This window comes from Hyla sarda, chromosome 3, assembly GCF_029499605.1.
Source record: "Hyla sarda isolate aHylSar1 chromosome 3, aHylSar1.hap1, whole genome shotgun sequence".
NCBI classification, from domain to species: Eukaryota; Metazoa; Chordata; class Amphibia; order Anura; family Hylidae; genus Hyla; species Hyla sarda.
This window is the reverse complement of record NC_079191.1, coordinates 320,319,997-320,332,045: the sequence shown is the minus strand read 5'-3', so window position 1 is coordinate 320,332,045 and position 12,049 is coordinate 320,319,997. Positions and strand designations below refer to the sequence as shown.

Here is a 12,049-nt window from a genome sequence, read left to right as displayed (position 1 = left end):
ACAATTTTAAACGTATACATTTTCCTGCATGTAGTTATGATTTTTTCAAGAAGAACGACAAAATCTAATCTATATAAGTAGGGTATCATTTTAATCGTATGGGCCTACAGAATAAAAATAAGGTGTCATTTTTACCGAAAAATGTACTGCTTAGAAACAGAAGCCCCCAAAAGTTACAAAATGGCTTTTTTTTTTTCAATTTTATCTCACAATGATTTTTTTCCCCTTTTGCCGTAGATTTTTGGGTAAAATGACTGAAGTAATTACAAAGTAGAATTGGTGGCGCAAAAAATTTGCCATCATATGGATTTATAGGTGCAAAATTGAAAGAGTTATGATTTTTTAAAGGTAAGGAAGAAAAAATGAAAGTGTTTAACACAGGCAGACAATGACAAGTACTTACAATTCATCACTGTCACTGCCTGCAGTCCGGGCTTGTCGGTGTGGGGCAGGTCAGTCCTCACACTTCCTCCCTCCTCAGTGGTGCCTGACAGGATGATAGCAGCCCAGGAAACTTGTAAAAAGCAGAGGGAGAAGAGTCGCCAGTCTCCCTCCAGCACCATTCACAGCACGTATTCCTCCGGTGTCCCCTCCTCTTTGCGGTCTCCCAGTCCCACAGACTGCACAGGCTGGTTTAGACCTGCAGCCTATCAGACAGGGGGAGAACGCTGGTGACTTCTGAGGTCCGACACAGACGGTACAATGAAGAGATTACATCCTGCTGCCTGCGTTGGACCTTTGGTGTCATCAGCGCGTGCTCCTGCAGGTGTAAACCAGCCTGTGGCCATAGCTGAGGGGCCAGTGGGAGGTGCCATCGGCCCTGCCAGGGCCTGAAAAATTATAAATCTAGCTCTTGATCGGCAGTCTGGCCACTGTCAGTCCCCAGGGCAAGCGGCCTACCGGGGACTTTCCCGGTATCCGATAGGCCAGTCCGGCCATGTGTATTAGAATGCTTTCCCCTCCTGAAAATGGCCACTGGATTCAGTGAGGTTTGCTGCCAGGGCTTCTTGCCTTTCTGGCTTAAGGCCTGGTCTGGTGACACCTGATCAAAAAGCAAGCTTTGTTCTATTCTCTTTAAGAGGGTTCAGGTGTTTTGACCAGAGTTATACAAGATCCTTGAGAATGCCACAGATACCAAAAAAAAATTTTTTTTTAGCGGAAAGCATCCTACCAGAGATTTTGCTGGAAAAAGATAAATGAGGCATTGGAGCTACTCCAAAGTGGGCAAGGTGATGAATCAGGTGGGTGGAAGACTCCTTCATTTGCGGGCCAGTGTGACATCAAACCCTTGGGCTCTACAGTTAATTTAGCAGGGATTAAAAATGTAATTTTTAAGTCTCCCCCCTCTAACAAGATTCAAGCCACAGCCCTCTCATCCCATGCAAAGTCGGCTCAGCTAGAGAGGTATCGGAGGTGTTGTCTGTTTGGATATAATTTCTGTCCACTAGATCAGAAGGGTTGGGGTCAAAGTTTTTTTCTAGTAGAGAAGCCAAACAGGTCGTACAAGACAATCATAAATTTAAAGCATCTCAACTAGTGGGTAGTCTATTGACGCTTCAAGGTAGAGTCATTGGACACGATTGTTTTTTTGATTTCTCAGAATGCTTTGATGTGCTCGGTAAACTTGAAGAATGCGTACTAATAGATCCTTAGCTACCCTTGATATTAGTGTTACCTTCGATTTGCTGTGTCCTTATATGGGAAAATAAGTGATTTTCAGTTCTTGGGCTTCATGACCCAGGCTACAATCTACAAGTGGTATATTTGTAGACGGGAGTTGTAGTTGTGAAACAGCTGGAGGCACCCTGTGTAGATGAACTAAGGGCGGAAGTCGCCCCCCCCCCCCCCCCCAGCAGGCATCAGTGACGTTGTGCCTGCAGGGGAAGTCTGCCTGGTAGTGAGCACACTACCAGGCAGACAAAAAGGCATTTTTTATGTAGCAAAAAAATAAATAAAAGAAGGGAGGGGGTTAGGGAGAGATGGGCAATAGTCAGGGACAGAAAAAAAAAAGAGGGTGGGAGCTACCCTTTAAACAAAAAGATTTTGATTTCCTTAGTTACCAAGATAGTTACAGTCCTCGCCATTATAGCTTTATAGCTGTGCACCTGAGAAAAGTGCACAATGTCCATGCAGACTTCTTTCTTTGTCAAGAGCAGCCCCTTGACAAAGGATTCATTCCGAAACATGTGTAGGGGTGCAGAGGGAGCTCAATATGGCTAAGCATGTGATGGATAAGTGATGTTTGCATACATTGGGTCATTGTCATTTCCTTAGTGTATGGAGCCCATGGAGGCTGGATAAGTGCAATATGGGAATTAGTGCAATATTTTATATGTTTAATCATAGGATTTTAATGACACCCAGCTATAATTATCTGTAAGTTTTCTTTTCACTTATGCTGTTGTACTAAATTACTTCTTTGGATGTTCCTCATTTTTTGATTTATCATCTCTTTCACATCTTGTCATTATTTTGTTCATTATGATTACATTTTAATATTATTCAATAAAACAAATGGTTTTAATCTAAGGAGGGTTTTAAACTCTTTTTTTCTCTGTGTACAATTCTTAAAGGAGAACTCCACTGGAATATTTTATCATTCCATTGTGCCCAGGCTGCAAAATGTAAAATAACAAACTTTAACTCGTCTTCCGCCACTCCCCGGGTGCACCAATGCAGCAGGGAGAAGACGGGGCCCAGGCTCATTACATGACATTGCACTCAACATATCACCGGCTGAGGCGGGACATTACTACGGCCAGTGATAAACTGATCACAGTGTGACGCATCAGACTCCAGGATTTTTCTACAGGCCTGAATGCCCTTGGTCAGGACTGGCATTGGAACCTGGCTTATGCCTTTCTCCTATTCCCTCTTATCATAGCCACCCTCAGGAAGATAAGGGACAGCAAGGAGGAAAGTAATACTTATAGCTCCTGCCTGTTTCGAGAGGAACTGGTTCCCTCTGCTAGAGGCCCCATTGATAGGTAGAAAGCCAGGTAGGTAGGAGGGTGGGTAAATAGGTAGACATCCTGATAGGTATCTAGTTAGGTAAACATCAAGGTGGGTGGGTTGTTGCTTGGGTAGGCAGAAAGCCAAGTGGGTAGGTAGGTAGCTAGCTAGATAGACAGCTAATCAGGTATGTGGTTAGGTAGACATCCAGATAGGTAGCTAAGTAGGTTATTACCCAGCTAGGAAGATAGCTAGATAAGTAGACAGCCAGGTAGGTAGCCACATAGTTAAGTAGATAGATAAATAGCCAGGTAGGTAGCCACATTGTTAAGTAGATAGATAAATAGCCAGGTAGGAAGGTAGCTAGCTAGGTAGGTACGTGGACAGCCAGATAGGTAGGCTGGTAGGTAGACAGCCAAGTGAGTAGGTAGCTGTGAGGGTAAGTAGACTGCTAGGTAGGTAGGTGGGTGGGTTGATAGGTAGACAGTCAGGCAGATAAGTTGGTAGACAACCAGAGGGGCAAATGGGTGGGTGGTTAGTTTAGACAGGCGGGTAGGTGGGTGGGTGGTTAGTTAGACAGGTGTGTAGGCCGGTGGGTGGCTAGTTAGACAGGTGGGTAGAAGGGTGGTTTGGTAGTTAGACAGGCTGGTAAGTAGGTGGGTAGTTAGACAGGCGGGTGTTTAGTTAGACAGGCAGGCGGGTGACTAGGTAGACAGGCGGGCGGGTGTTCTGGTTAGTTAGGCAGGCAGGTGGGTGGTTGGATTGGTAGTTAGGCTTAGGCGGGCGGGTGAGTGGTAGGTTTAGACAGGCAGGTGGGTGGTTTAAACAGGTGGGTGGGTGGTTTACATGGATGAGTGGGTGGTTTAGACAGGGCAAGTAGGTAGACAGCCAGGTAGGGGAGTGAGCAGGTAGTAAGACAGCCAATTGAGTGGGTGGGCAGGTAGTTAGGCAGCCAGGTGGGTGGGCAGATAGATAGACAGCTGGGTTGGAGGGTGGGCAAGTAGGTCAACAGCTATCAGATAGGTAGACAGTCAGGTAGTCAGACAGGTAAGTGGATGGGTGGCTAGTTAGACAGGTGGGTAGGAGGGTGGGTAGGTAGGTAGGTGGTTGGTTGGGCGAGTAGTTAGACAGGTGGGTGGCTCGTTCGACAGACGGGGGGGTGGTTGTGTGGGTAGCTAAACAGGTGGGCGGGCGAGTAGACAGACAGGCAGGTGGGTGGTTGGGTAGTTAGACAGGCAGGTGGGTGTGTGGACAGACGGGTCGGTGAATGGTTGGTTTAGACAGGTGGGTAGGTGGGTGGGTTGTTTAGACAGGTGGGTAGGTGGTTTACACAGGTAGCTGGGTGGTTAGACAGCTGGGTTGTTTAGACAGCTGGATGGTTAGACAGGCGGGTAGCCAAGTCGCCCCCTAACAATCCCATCCCCTCCCCTTCTCCGGATACATAAAAAGTAACAAAAATATATGCTTACCTAGTACCGTGGTTCAGCCATGGGCATCCTCCCTCCTCTGTGTGTCCGCGTCCTCTGTCCTCCACAGTGCAGGCGCCGATGAGTGACTTCATCGGCGCCTGCGATAGGGCAGAGGTCATGGCCGGCCTGCTCTAAATCAATGGCATCTTTCAACTGTATGCGCACGGGCGTATACAGTTGAAAGCGGCGCTCACTTTCGGATCCGGGCAAAGTGTCCTGGATCTTCAAGCATGAGTGGCAGAAAAAAAAGTCTTAAGTCTGGCCGGGCCTATTTTAAAGTAGGGGCCTGGAGCGGCAGCTCCATCCGCCCCTACGTTAATCCGGCCCTGGGTTTAAAGTGTGCTCACGAGCTGAGCGCGCTTTATACCCAGTGGGTCCAGGTTGCTATGAGCAGCCAGGACCCAAGGTTAATGCCGGGCATGGCTGAATGGGCCGATGCCCGGCATTAACCCTTTAGATGCTGCAATCAAAGTTGATAGCGGCTTCTAAAATGCGGGGTTAACGGTGTTGGTTAGATCAGGACAACCATGGCAAAATTGCGTGTCCCGATCAGCTGAGTGGACGGCAGTAGGGCCCTTACCAGCCTCCTTGCTGTCCGATTGGTGCTTTGAGGCTTTGGCCAGCTATGGCATAGCATTGTACAGTGTATGCAATCATAAGATGGCATATTAAAGCATCCTAATAAAAAAAAAAAAGTTTAAAAAAGTTAATAAAAGTGAATTAACTGATTCCTAATAAAAGTTTGACCCCCCCCATTTTTTTTAAATAAAAAATGTAATCAAAAATAAATATAATTATATATGGTACCACTGCGTGAATAAATGTCCAAACTATTAAAATATAAGGTGATTAAACCGCACGGTCGATGGCATACACGTAAAAACATACCACATTTTTAAACTGCGCATTTTTGATCACTTCATATACCATACATTTTTTTTAGAAAAAGCGATCAAAAAGTCCCATCACAATAAAAATATAGCCCCATATAGGCTCGTATGTGGAAAAATAAAAAAGTTATAAGGGTCAGAAGAGGACAATTTTAAGCATACTAATTTTGGTGTATGTAGTTATAATTTAAAGTAGTAAAATAAAATAAAACCTACATAAATTGGGTATCTTTGTAACTGTATGGACCTGCAGAGTAAAGAAAAGCTGTCATTATTACCGAAAAGTGCACTGCGTAGAAACGGAAGCCCCTGAAAGTTCCAACATTTTTTTTTTCAATTTCACCCCACAAATATAATTTTTTTGGGTTTCGCAGTAGATTTTGTTATGAAATGATTGATGTAATTACAAAGCAAAGAACAAGCCCTCATATGGGTCTGTTGGTGCAAAACTGAAAGCATTATGATTTTTAGAAGTAGGAGGGAAAGACGAAAGTGTAAAAATAAAAATTGGCCTGGTCCTTAACGACACAGGACATAAATGTACGTCCTAGTGCCCTGGTACTTAACGTACATTTACGTTCTGTACATGACCGCAAGCACCGGAGTGGTGCTCCTGTGATGCACGGCAGGTCCAGGCTGTTATCAGCAGCCAGGGACCCACCGGTAATGGTGGACATCAATGATTGTGCTGATGTGCGCCATTAACCCCTAAGATGCCGTGATCAATAAATACAGATCACGGCATCTGCGGCAGTGTGGTCGGTAAAATGGATGATCGGATTGCCCGTGGCGCTGCCGTGGGGATACGATAATCCATAATGGCGGTCGGAGGTGCCCTCACCTGTGTCCGTCCGTCTCCAGGGGTCTTCTGCTGTGGTCTGAGATTGAGCAGACCAGAGCAGAACATCGACGATAATACTATTGAGTGATAAGCCCTATGCATAGCACTGAACAGTATTAGCAATCAAATGATTGCTATAAATAGTCCCCTATGGGGACTGTTAACCCCTTAAAGTCCCGGGCTTTTTCCGTTTTTTCATTTTCAATTTTTCCTCCTTAATTTTAAAAAATCATAACTCTTTAACATTTTCACCTAAAATTCCAAATAATGGCTTATTTTTTGCGTCACTAATTCTACTTTGTAATGACATTAGTCATTTTACCCAAAAATCTACGGTGAAACAGGAAAAAAAATCAATGTGAGACAAAATTGATGAAAAAACACAATTTTGTAAGTTTTGGGCGCTTTTTTACGCAGTACATTTTTCGGCAAAAATTACACCTTATCTTTATTCTGTAGGTCCATACCGTTAAAATGATACCCTACTTGTATAGGTTTGATTTTGTATTACTTCAGAAAAAAATCATGAATACATGCAGGAAAATGTATACGTTTAAAATGGTCATCTTCTGACCCCTATAACTTTTTTATTTTTCTGGGCGCTATGAGGGCTCATTTTTTGCGCCGTGATCTGAAGTTTTTAGTGGTACCATTTTTGTTCTGATCAGACTTTCTGATCACTTTTTTGTGGTATAAAAAGTGATCAAAATGCGTTATTTTGGACTTAGGAATTTTTTTGCGCGTACGCCATTGAACGTGCGGTTTAAAAAGCGGTATATTTTTATAATTGGGAAATTTCCGCACGCGGTGATACCACATATGTTTTTTTATTTACACTGTGTTTTTTTTATTCTTGGAAATGCCGGGTGATTCAAACTTTTATTAGGGGAAGGGATAAATGAAAGGGTTAATGATTTTTTTTTACACTTTTCTTATGCAATATTATAGCTCCTATAGGGGGCTATAACATTGAATTAACTGATCTTTTACACTGATTGATTAATCTCCATAGGAATGGATCAATCAATCAATCAGTGTTTTCGGCGATTGAATGCTCAAGCGTGGATCTCAGGCTTGAAGCATTCATTCGGCGATCGGACAGCGCAGGAGAAGGTAAGAAGACCACCTCCTGTGCTACAGCTGTTCGGGATGCCGCGGTATAATTACACCGCGGCGATCCCGAACAGCTCCCTGAGCTAGCCGGGCACTTTTACATTAGTTTTTAGCCGCGCGGCTCAGCTTATTAGCGACGGGTCCCGGCGTCACTATGACGCTGGGCCTGCCGCGATATGATGCGGGGTCACCGTGTGACCCCGCATTATATCGCAGGACCGGGACCCAGGACGTACCCATACGTCCTGGGTCCTTAAGAGGTTAAAGTGTTAGAAAAAAAGAAGAGATGCCAAGAAGAGACCGTCCTATATAGAGACTCCAAGCCTACGGTCCATATAGAGAGACAGAAAAAAAAGGGTCGACCAGAAACCTGGAGGGGGCGAAACCATCCCGGGAGGAGATAGGAAATCAACTCCAAGGAACACAGAACCAGACAGAGGGGTGTCCGGGCAGGAAAACAGAAAAAGGAGAAAGGCACAACAAGGGAACCCCGTCCAGAGTCAACCGAGGAAAGAGACAAAGACACCAAGGAGAGCAGCGTACGGCTGAGCAGAAGGCAAGTACAGGAGGTGGAGACCAGGAAAACACTGGAAAAAAGAAAGAAAAAAGGTGACATTCTCTAGAGAGGCCTGTTGCATAAAAGCTATGACCGAATCAGTTGCCGACCAAAAACCAAGGGCCCGCCACGAGAACCTGGGAGGCAAAATTAGCTAAAGTAGCATAAACCGGATGACCAGAACGCCCGCCGCCTCGAAAGTACATGGACCCCGAAGCAGAAGAAGCAAGGAATAAGGCCAAAAAAAGGAACGGAATGCCCTGAAAAGGAGCATCCCGGAACACCGGAGCGACCTCAAGGGAACTGGAGGTACATGGGTCACCAGAAAGACGTACATGTAAGAATGAACGGCCAAATGGAGCATCCCGGAACACTGGAGCAGCCGACATGGGAAATGGAGGTTCCTGAGTCGCCTGGAAGATGCACACCTGTAAAGCAAGTAAACCCAATGTAAGCTCTGGGACAAACTTCTATGTCTGGAGAAGAAGAAGTACAGTAGAGAAAGACCGCCCCACCATGAAATCACGGAGAAGTTGGGGCAGGAGAGCTAACCTGCCCGAGACCACAACCATTAGTAAGGCCCAAAGAACCAGAAAGGCCGACCTAGAAAAGAAGGCATGCCACAGCATACTAGGATAGTGTCCAAGACACAGAGACTAACCAGACATGGACCCCAGCGGTCTGAGCGGACCAAAGCAACATCCCGTCAGGATTGGAATGGAGGGGGAACAAAGGGAATATTACTCCAGAAGACCGTAGTGTCAGTGTAGTGCAGCTGACACCGACAAGGGAAGGAGGAACAAACTGTATGTGCCAAGTCTGTATGAGCAGCAGTAGATAACAAAGAAACCAGAAGAGAGCCAGGCTGCAAGGTGCACAGCTCAGCTGATTGCTCTCAGCAAAAAAAAAAACAAAAAAAAACACAAGGGCCAAGCCAGGTACCCCATCTATATAGAGGAGGGAAAACATTGAAGACCAGGCCCAGACCATGCCAAGCTCCCTGATCCCTGTACCACCTGTGGAAGGGGGATGGTCAAGTGTGCCAGGCACTACAGGAGCAGGGAAATGCCGCCCAAGGTAAGGGGGCAAAGTACATGGCAGACGTAGTCCCGAGGAACCCTGCAACAATATATCGAGGAATGGAGGATCAAACTTTGTGTCCCCAAGAGATCGGAAATCTGTACACTGGTGCTGGGCAAAGATACCAAGACGTGACTAAGAATGGAAGTAAGAAGTACATGCCCCCACAGCAACCAAAGCATGGAAGGGAACACCCCAACATGGAAAACACTGGACCAGAAGGGCGACGACTGAGCCATCCTGGTCGTTCTAAGGCAACAGAGCCGGCATCTGAACCATCCCGCAGAGGGTGTAATGTATAGGGCTCATGGAGCATCATGGGGAGACTCACTTGAAACTACACCTTAGCAGTGTGGGAAGTGTATGGTAGTGGACCCGACATAGTAGAAGACCATGCAGACAACCGTCAGGCTGACTGGTATAGGATTCCTGAATGCTCACGGTAACTCCATCGAACCCTCCCACAGAAAGTGGGGTATTGGAGCACAACCTAACTAACGGATGACCTGGCGGCATAAGAGACCCAGCAGACTAAGGTCTGTCTGACTGGTATCAGTCCTGAGTACCTGCAGGGACCTTCATCCAGAGTCCTTACACCAGCAGCCCATGGTAGCCCACAGATGCGAGACCAACAGCGATGGGGACCATACAGACAACAGTCTGGCTGAACAAGTACACTTCCAGGCTTTGGATAAAAGGGGAAAGCTAGATAGGCGATCACTGTGGGAGAGAGGGGAGGCCTAGGAGCCATAGATAGTATCCCCACCACCTTGGGAGATCGGGGGAGGCTGAGGAGGCGTGAAATGCATCCCCATTACCTCGGCTAGGATACATAGAACACACTGGAACACATCATCGTTCGCTTCGCAGCAGTTGAGTACCGGTCCTTCCAGTGACAGAAACATCAGCTGTGTGATGTGAGGAAACTACCCAGACCACTGTCTGGCTTACTGGTGTAGTTTGGACACCTCGCACAGCAGCGGGGTACCGAAACTCCAGCCACAGATACATCAGCTGTCTGACGTGAGGACACCATGCAGACCACAGTCTGGCTTACTGGTAAGGGTCCATAGAATACAACGGGTCACTCCTTCAGACACCGCGCACAGCAGTGGGGTACCGAAGTGCCAGCCTAGGACGCGGCAGCTGAGAGATGAGTGACCGGCAAGCTTACTGTCAGAAATATCTACATCAGGACCAATCCATGCCCACGCAGGGACGCTTCGACGGGGATCTCGCACTAGATGTGAGGATCCGGAGCAATAGCCGCGGATGTGGCAGCCCATGGAGGAGGGAATCATATTGTATGACATGCCAGGACACCCCCTTGATGGGTGACCGGACATATACTTATGGAACGCTTCACAAAGTTGCATGTCATCCTAGTGCAGGCGCCATGTAATCTGCACAGTATCGTACCAATATGTCTGTTAATTTATTATATTCATTAATTCATGAATATATTTATTTAACCCCTTAAGGACCAAGGGCGTACAGGTACGCCTTTGCTCCCTGGTACTTAAGGACCAAGGGTGTACCTGTACGCCCGTGGGAATTTCGGTCCCCGCCGCGCTCCGGGCGGGGACCGGACCGGGGTGACTGCTAATATCGATCAGCAGGCACCCGCACAAATGCCCAGGGGGGTCATCAGATCCCCCATGTCGGCGATCGGCGCAAATCGCAAGTGAATTCACACTTGCGATTTGCGCGATTCCGGGTCATTACGGGTCTATGTTGACCCGGTGACCCGGAATATAAGGGGGATCGCGGGTGTCTGAGACACCCACAATCCCACTGAAGAGATAGAAGTGAGGTGGCAGGGGTGCCACCCCTCCTATCCCTGCTATTGGTGGTCTAGACGCGACCACCAATAGCAGATCGGGGGCGGGGGGGGTTAACTTTCGTTTTCCCCGTTCTGCCCACCCACAATAGGCGGGGCAGAACACGGGAACGACAGAGGACCGGAGTCAACTTATCGATCTGCGGAGGCTGCGGGCGACGATCGGCGTTGGAGATCGGCGGGCGACGATGTCGTGCAGCAAGCTCCCTGGATCCAACGGAAGCCGGTAAGTTGCCTAGCAATATCTGGAGGGCTGCAGTCCGAGACCACTATATAGTGGTCTCTATACTGTAGCACTCCAGATGTTGCAAAACTACAACTCTCAGCATGCCCAGACAGCTGTTTGGGCATGCTGGGAGTTGTAGTTTAGCAACAGCTGGAGGGCTACAGTTTGAGACCACTATATGGTAGTCTCTGAACTATAGCCCTTCAGATCTTGCAAAACTACAACTCCTAGCATGCTACACAACTCTTAGCTGTCTGGGCATGCTAAGATTTGTAGTTTTGCAGCATCTGGAGGGCCACAGTTTGCAGTGGTCTCTATACTGTAGCTCTCCAGATGTTGCAAAACTGCAAATCCCAGCATGCTGGGAGTTGTAGTTGCGATCCCTCCAGCTGTTGCATATCTACATCTCCCAGCATGCCCTTCGGTGATCAGTACATGCTGGGAGTTGTAGTTTTGCAACAGCTGGAGGCACACTGGTTGGAAAATATTGAATTAGATAACAGAACCTAACTGAAGGTTTTCCAACCAGTGTGCCTCCAGCTGTTGCAAAACAACAACTCCCAGCATTTCTGGACAGCCACTGACTGTCCAGGCATGCTGGGAGTTTAGCAACAGCTGGAGACACCCTGTTTGGGAATCACTGGCATAGAATACCCCTATGCAATCCTTAATTTAGTCCTCATATGCGCATGGTGCTCTCTCACTTCGGAGCCCTGTCGTATTTCAAGGAAACAGTTTAGGGCGACATATGGGGAATCTCCGTACTCGGGAGAAATTACACTACAAATTTTGAGGGGCTTTTTCTCCTTTTACCCTTATGAAAAGGAAAAGTTGGGGTCTACACCAGCCTGTTAGTGTAAAAAAAATATTTTTTTACACTAACATGCTGGTGTTGCCCTTTACTTTTTATTTTCACAAGAGGTAAAAGGAAAAAAAGACCCCCAAAATTTGTAACGCAATTTCTCCTGAGTACGGAAATACCCCATATGTGGGCGTAAAATGCTCTGCGGACGCACAACTAGGCTCAGGAGTGAGAGCACACTATGTACATTTGAAGCCTAAATTGGTGATTTGCACAGGGG

General features: G+C 47.0%; 1 non-coding gene across 1 annotated transcript; it reads right to left on the bottom strand.

The window, feature by feature from the left end:
* Nucleotides 1–10,247: 10,247 nt before the first annotated feature.
* LOC130363398 (U6 spliceosomal RNA) lies at nt 10,248–10,353 on the bottom strand. Its single transcript, XR_008891811.1, has one exon. It is a non-coding gene; the product is annotated as a U6 spliceosomal RNA (small nuclear RNA).
* Between the last annotated feature and the right edge of the window lie 1,696 nt (nt 10,354–12,049).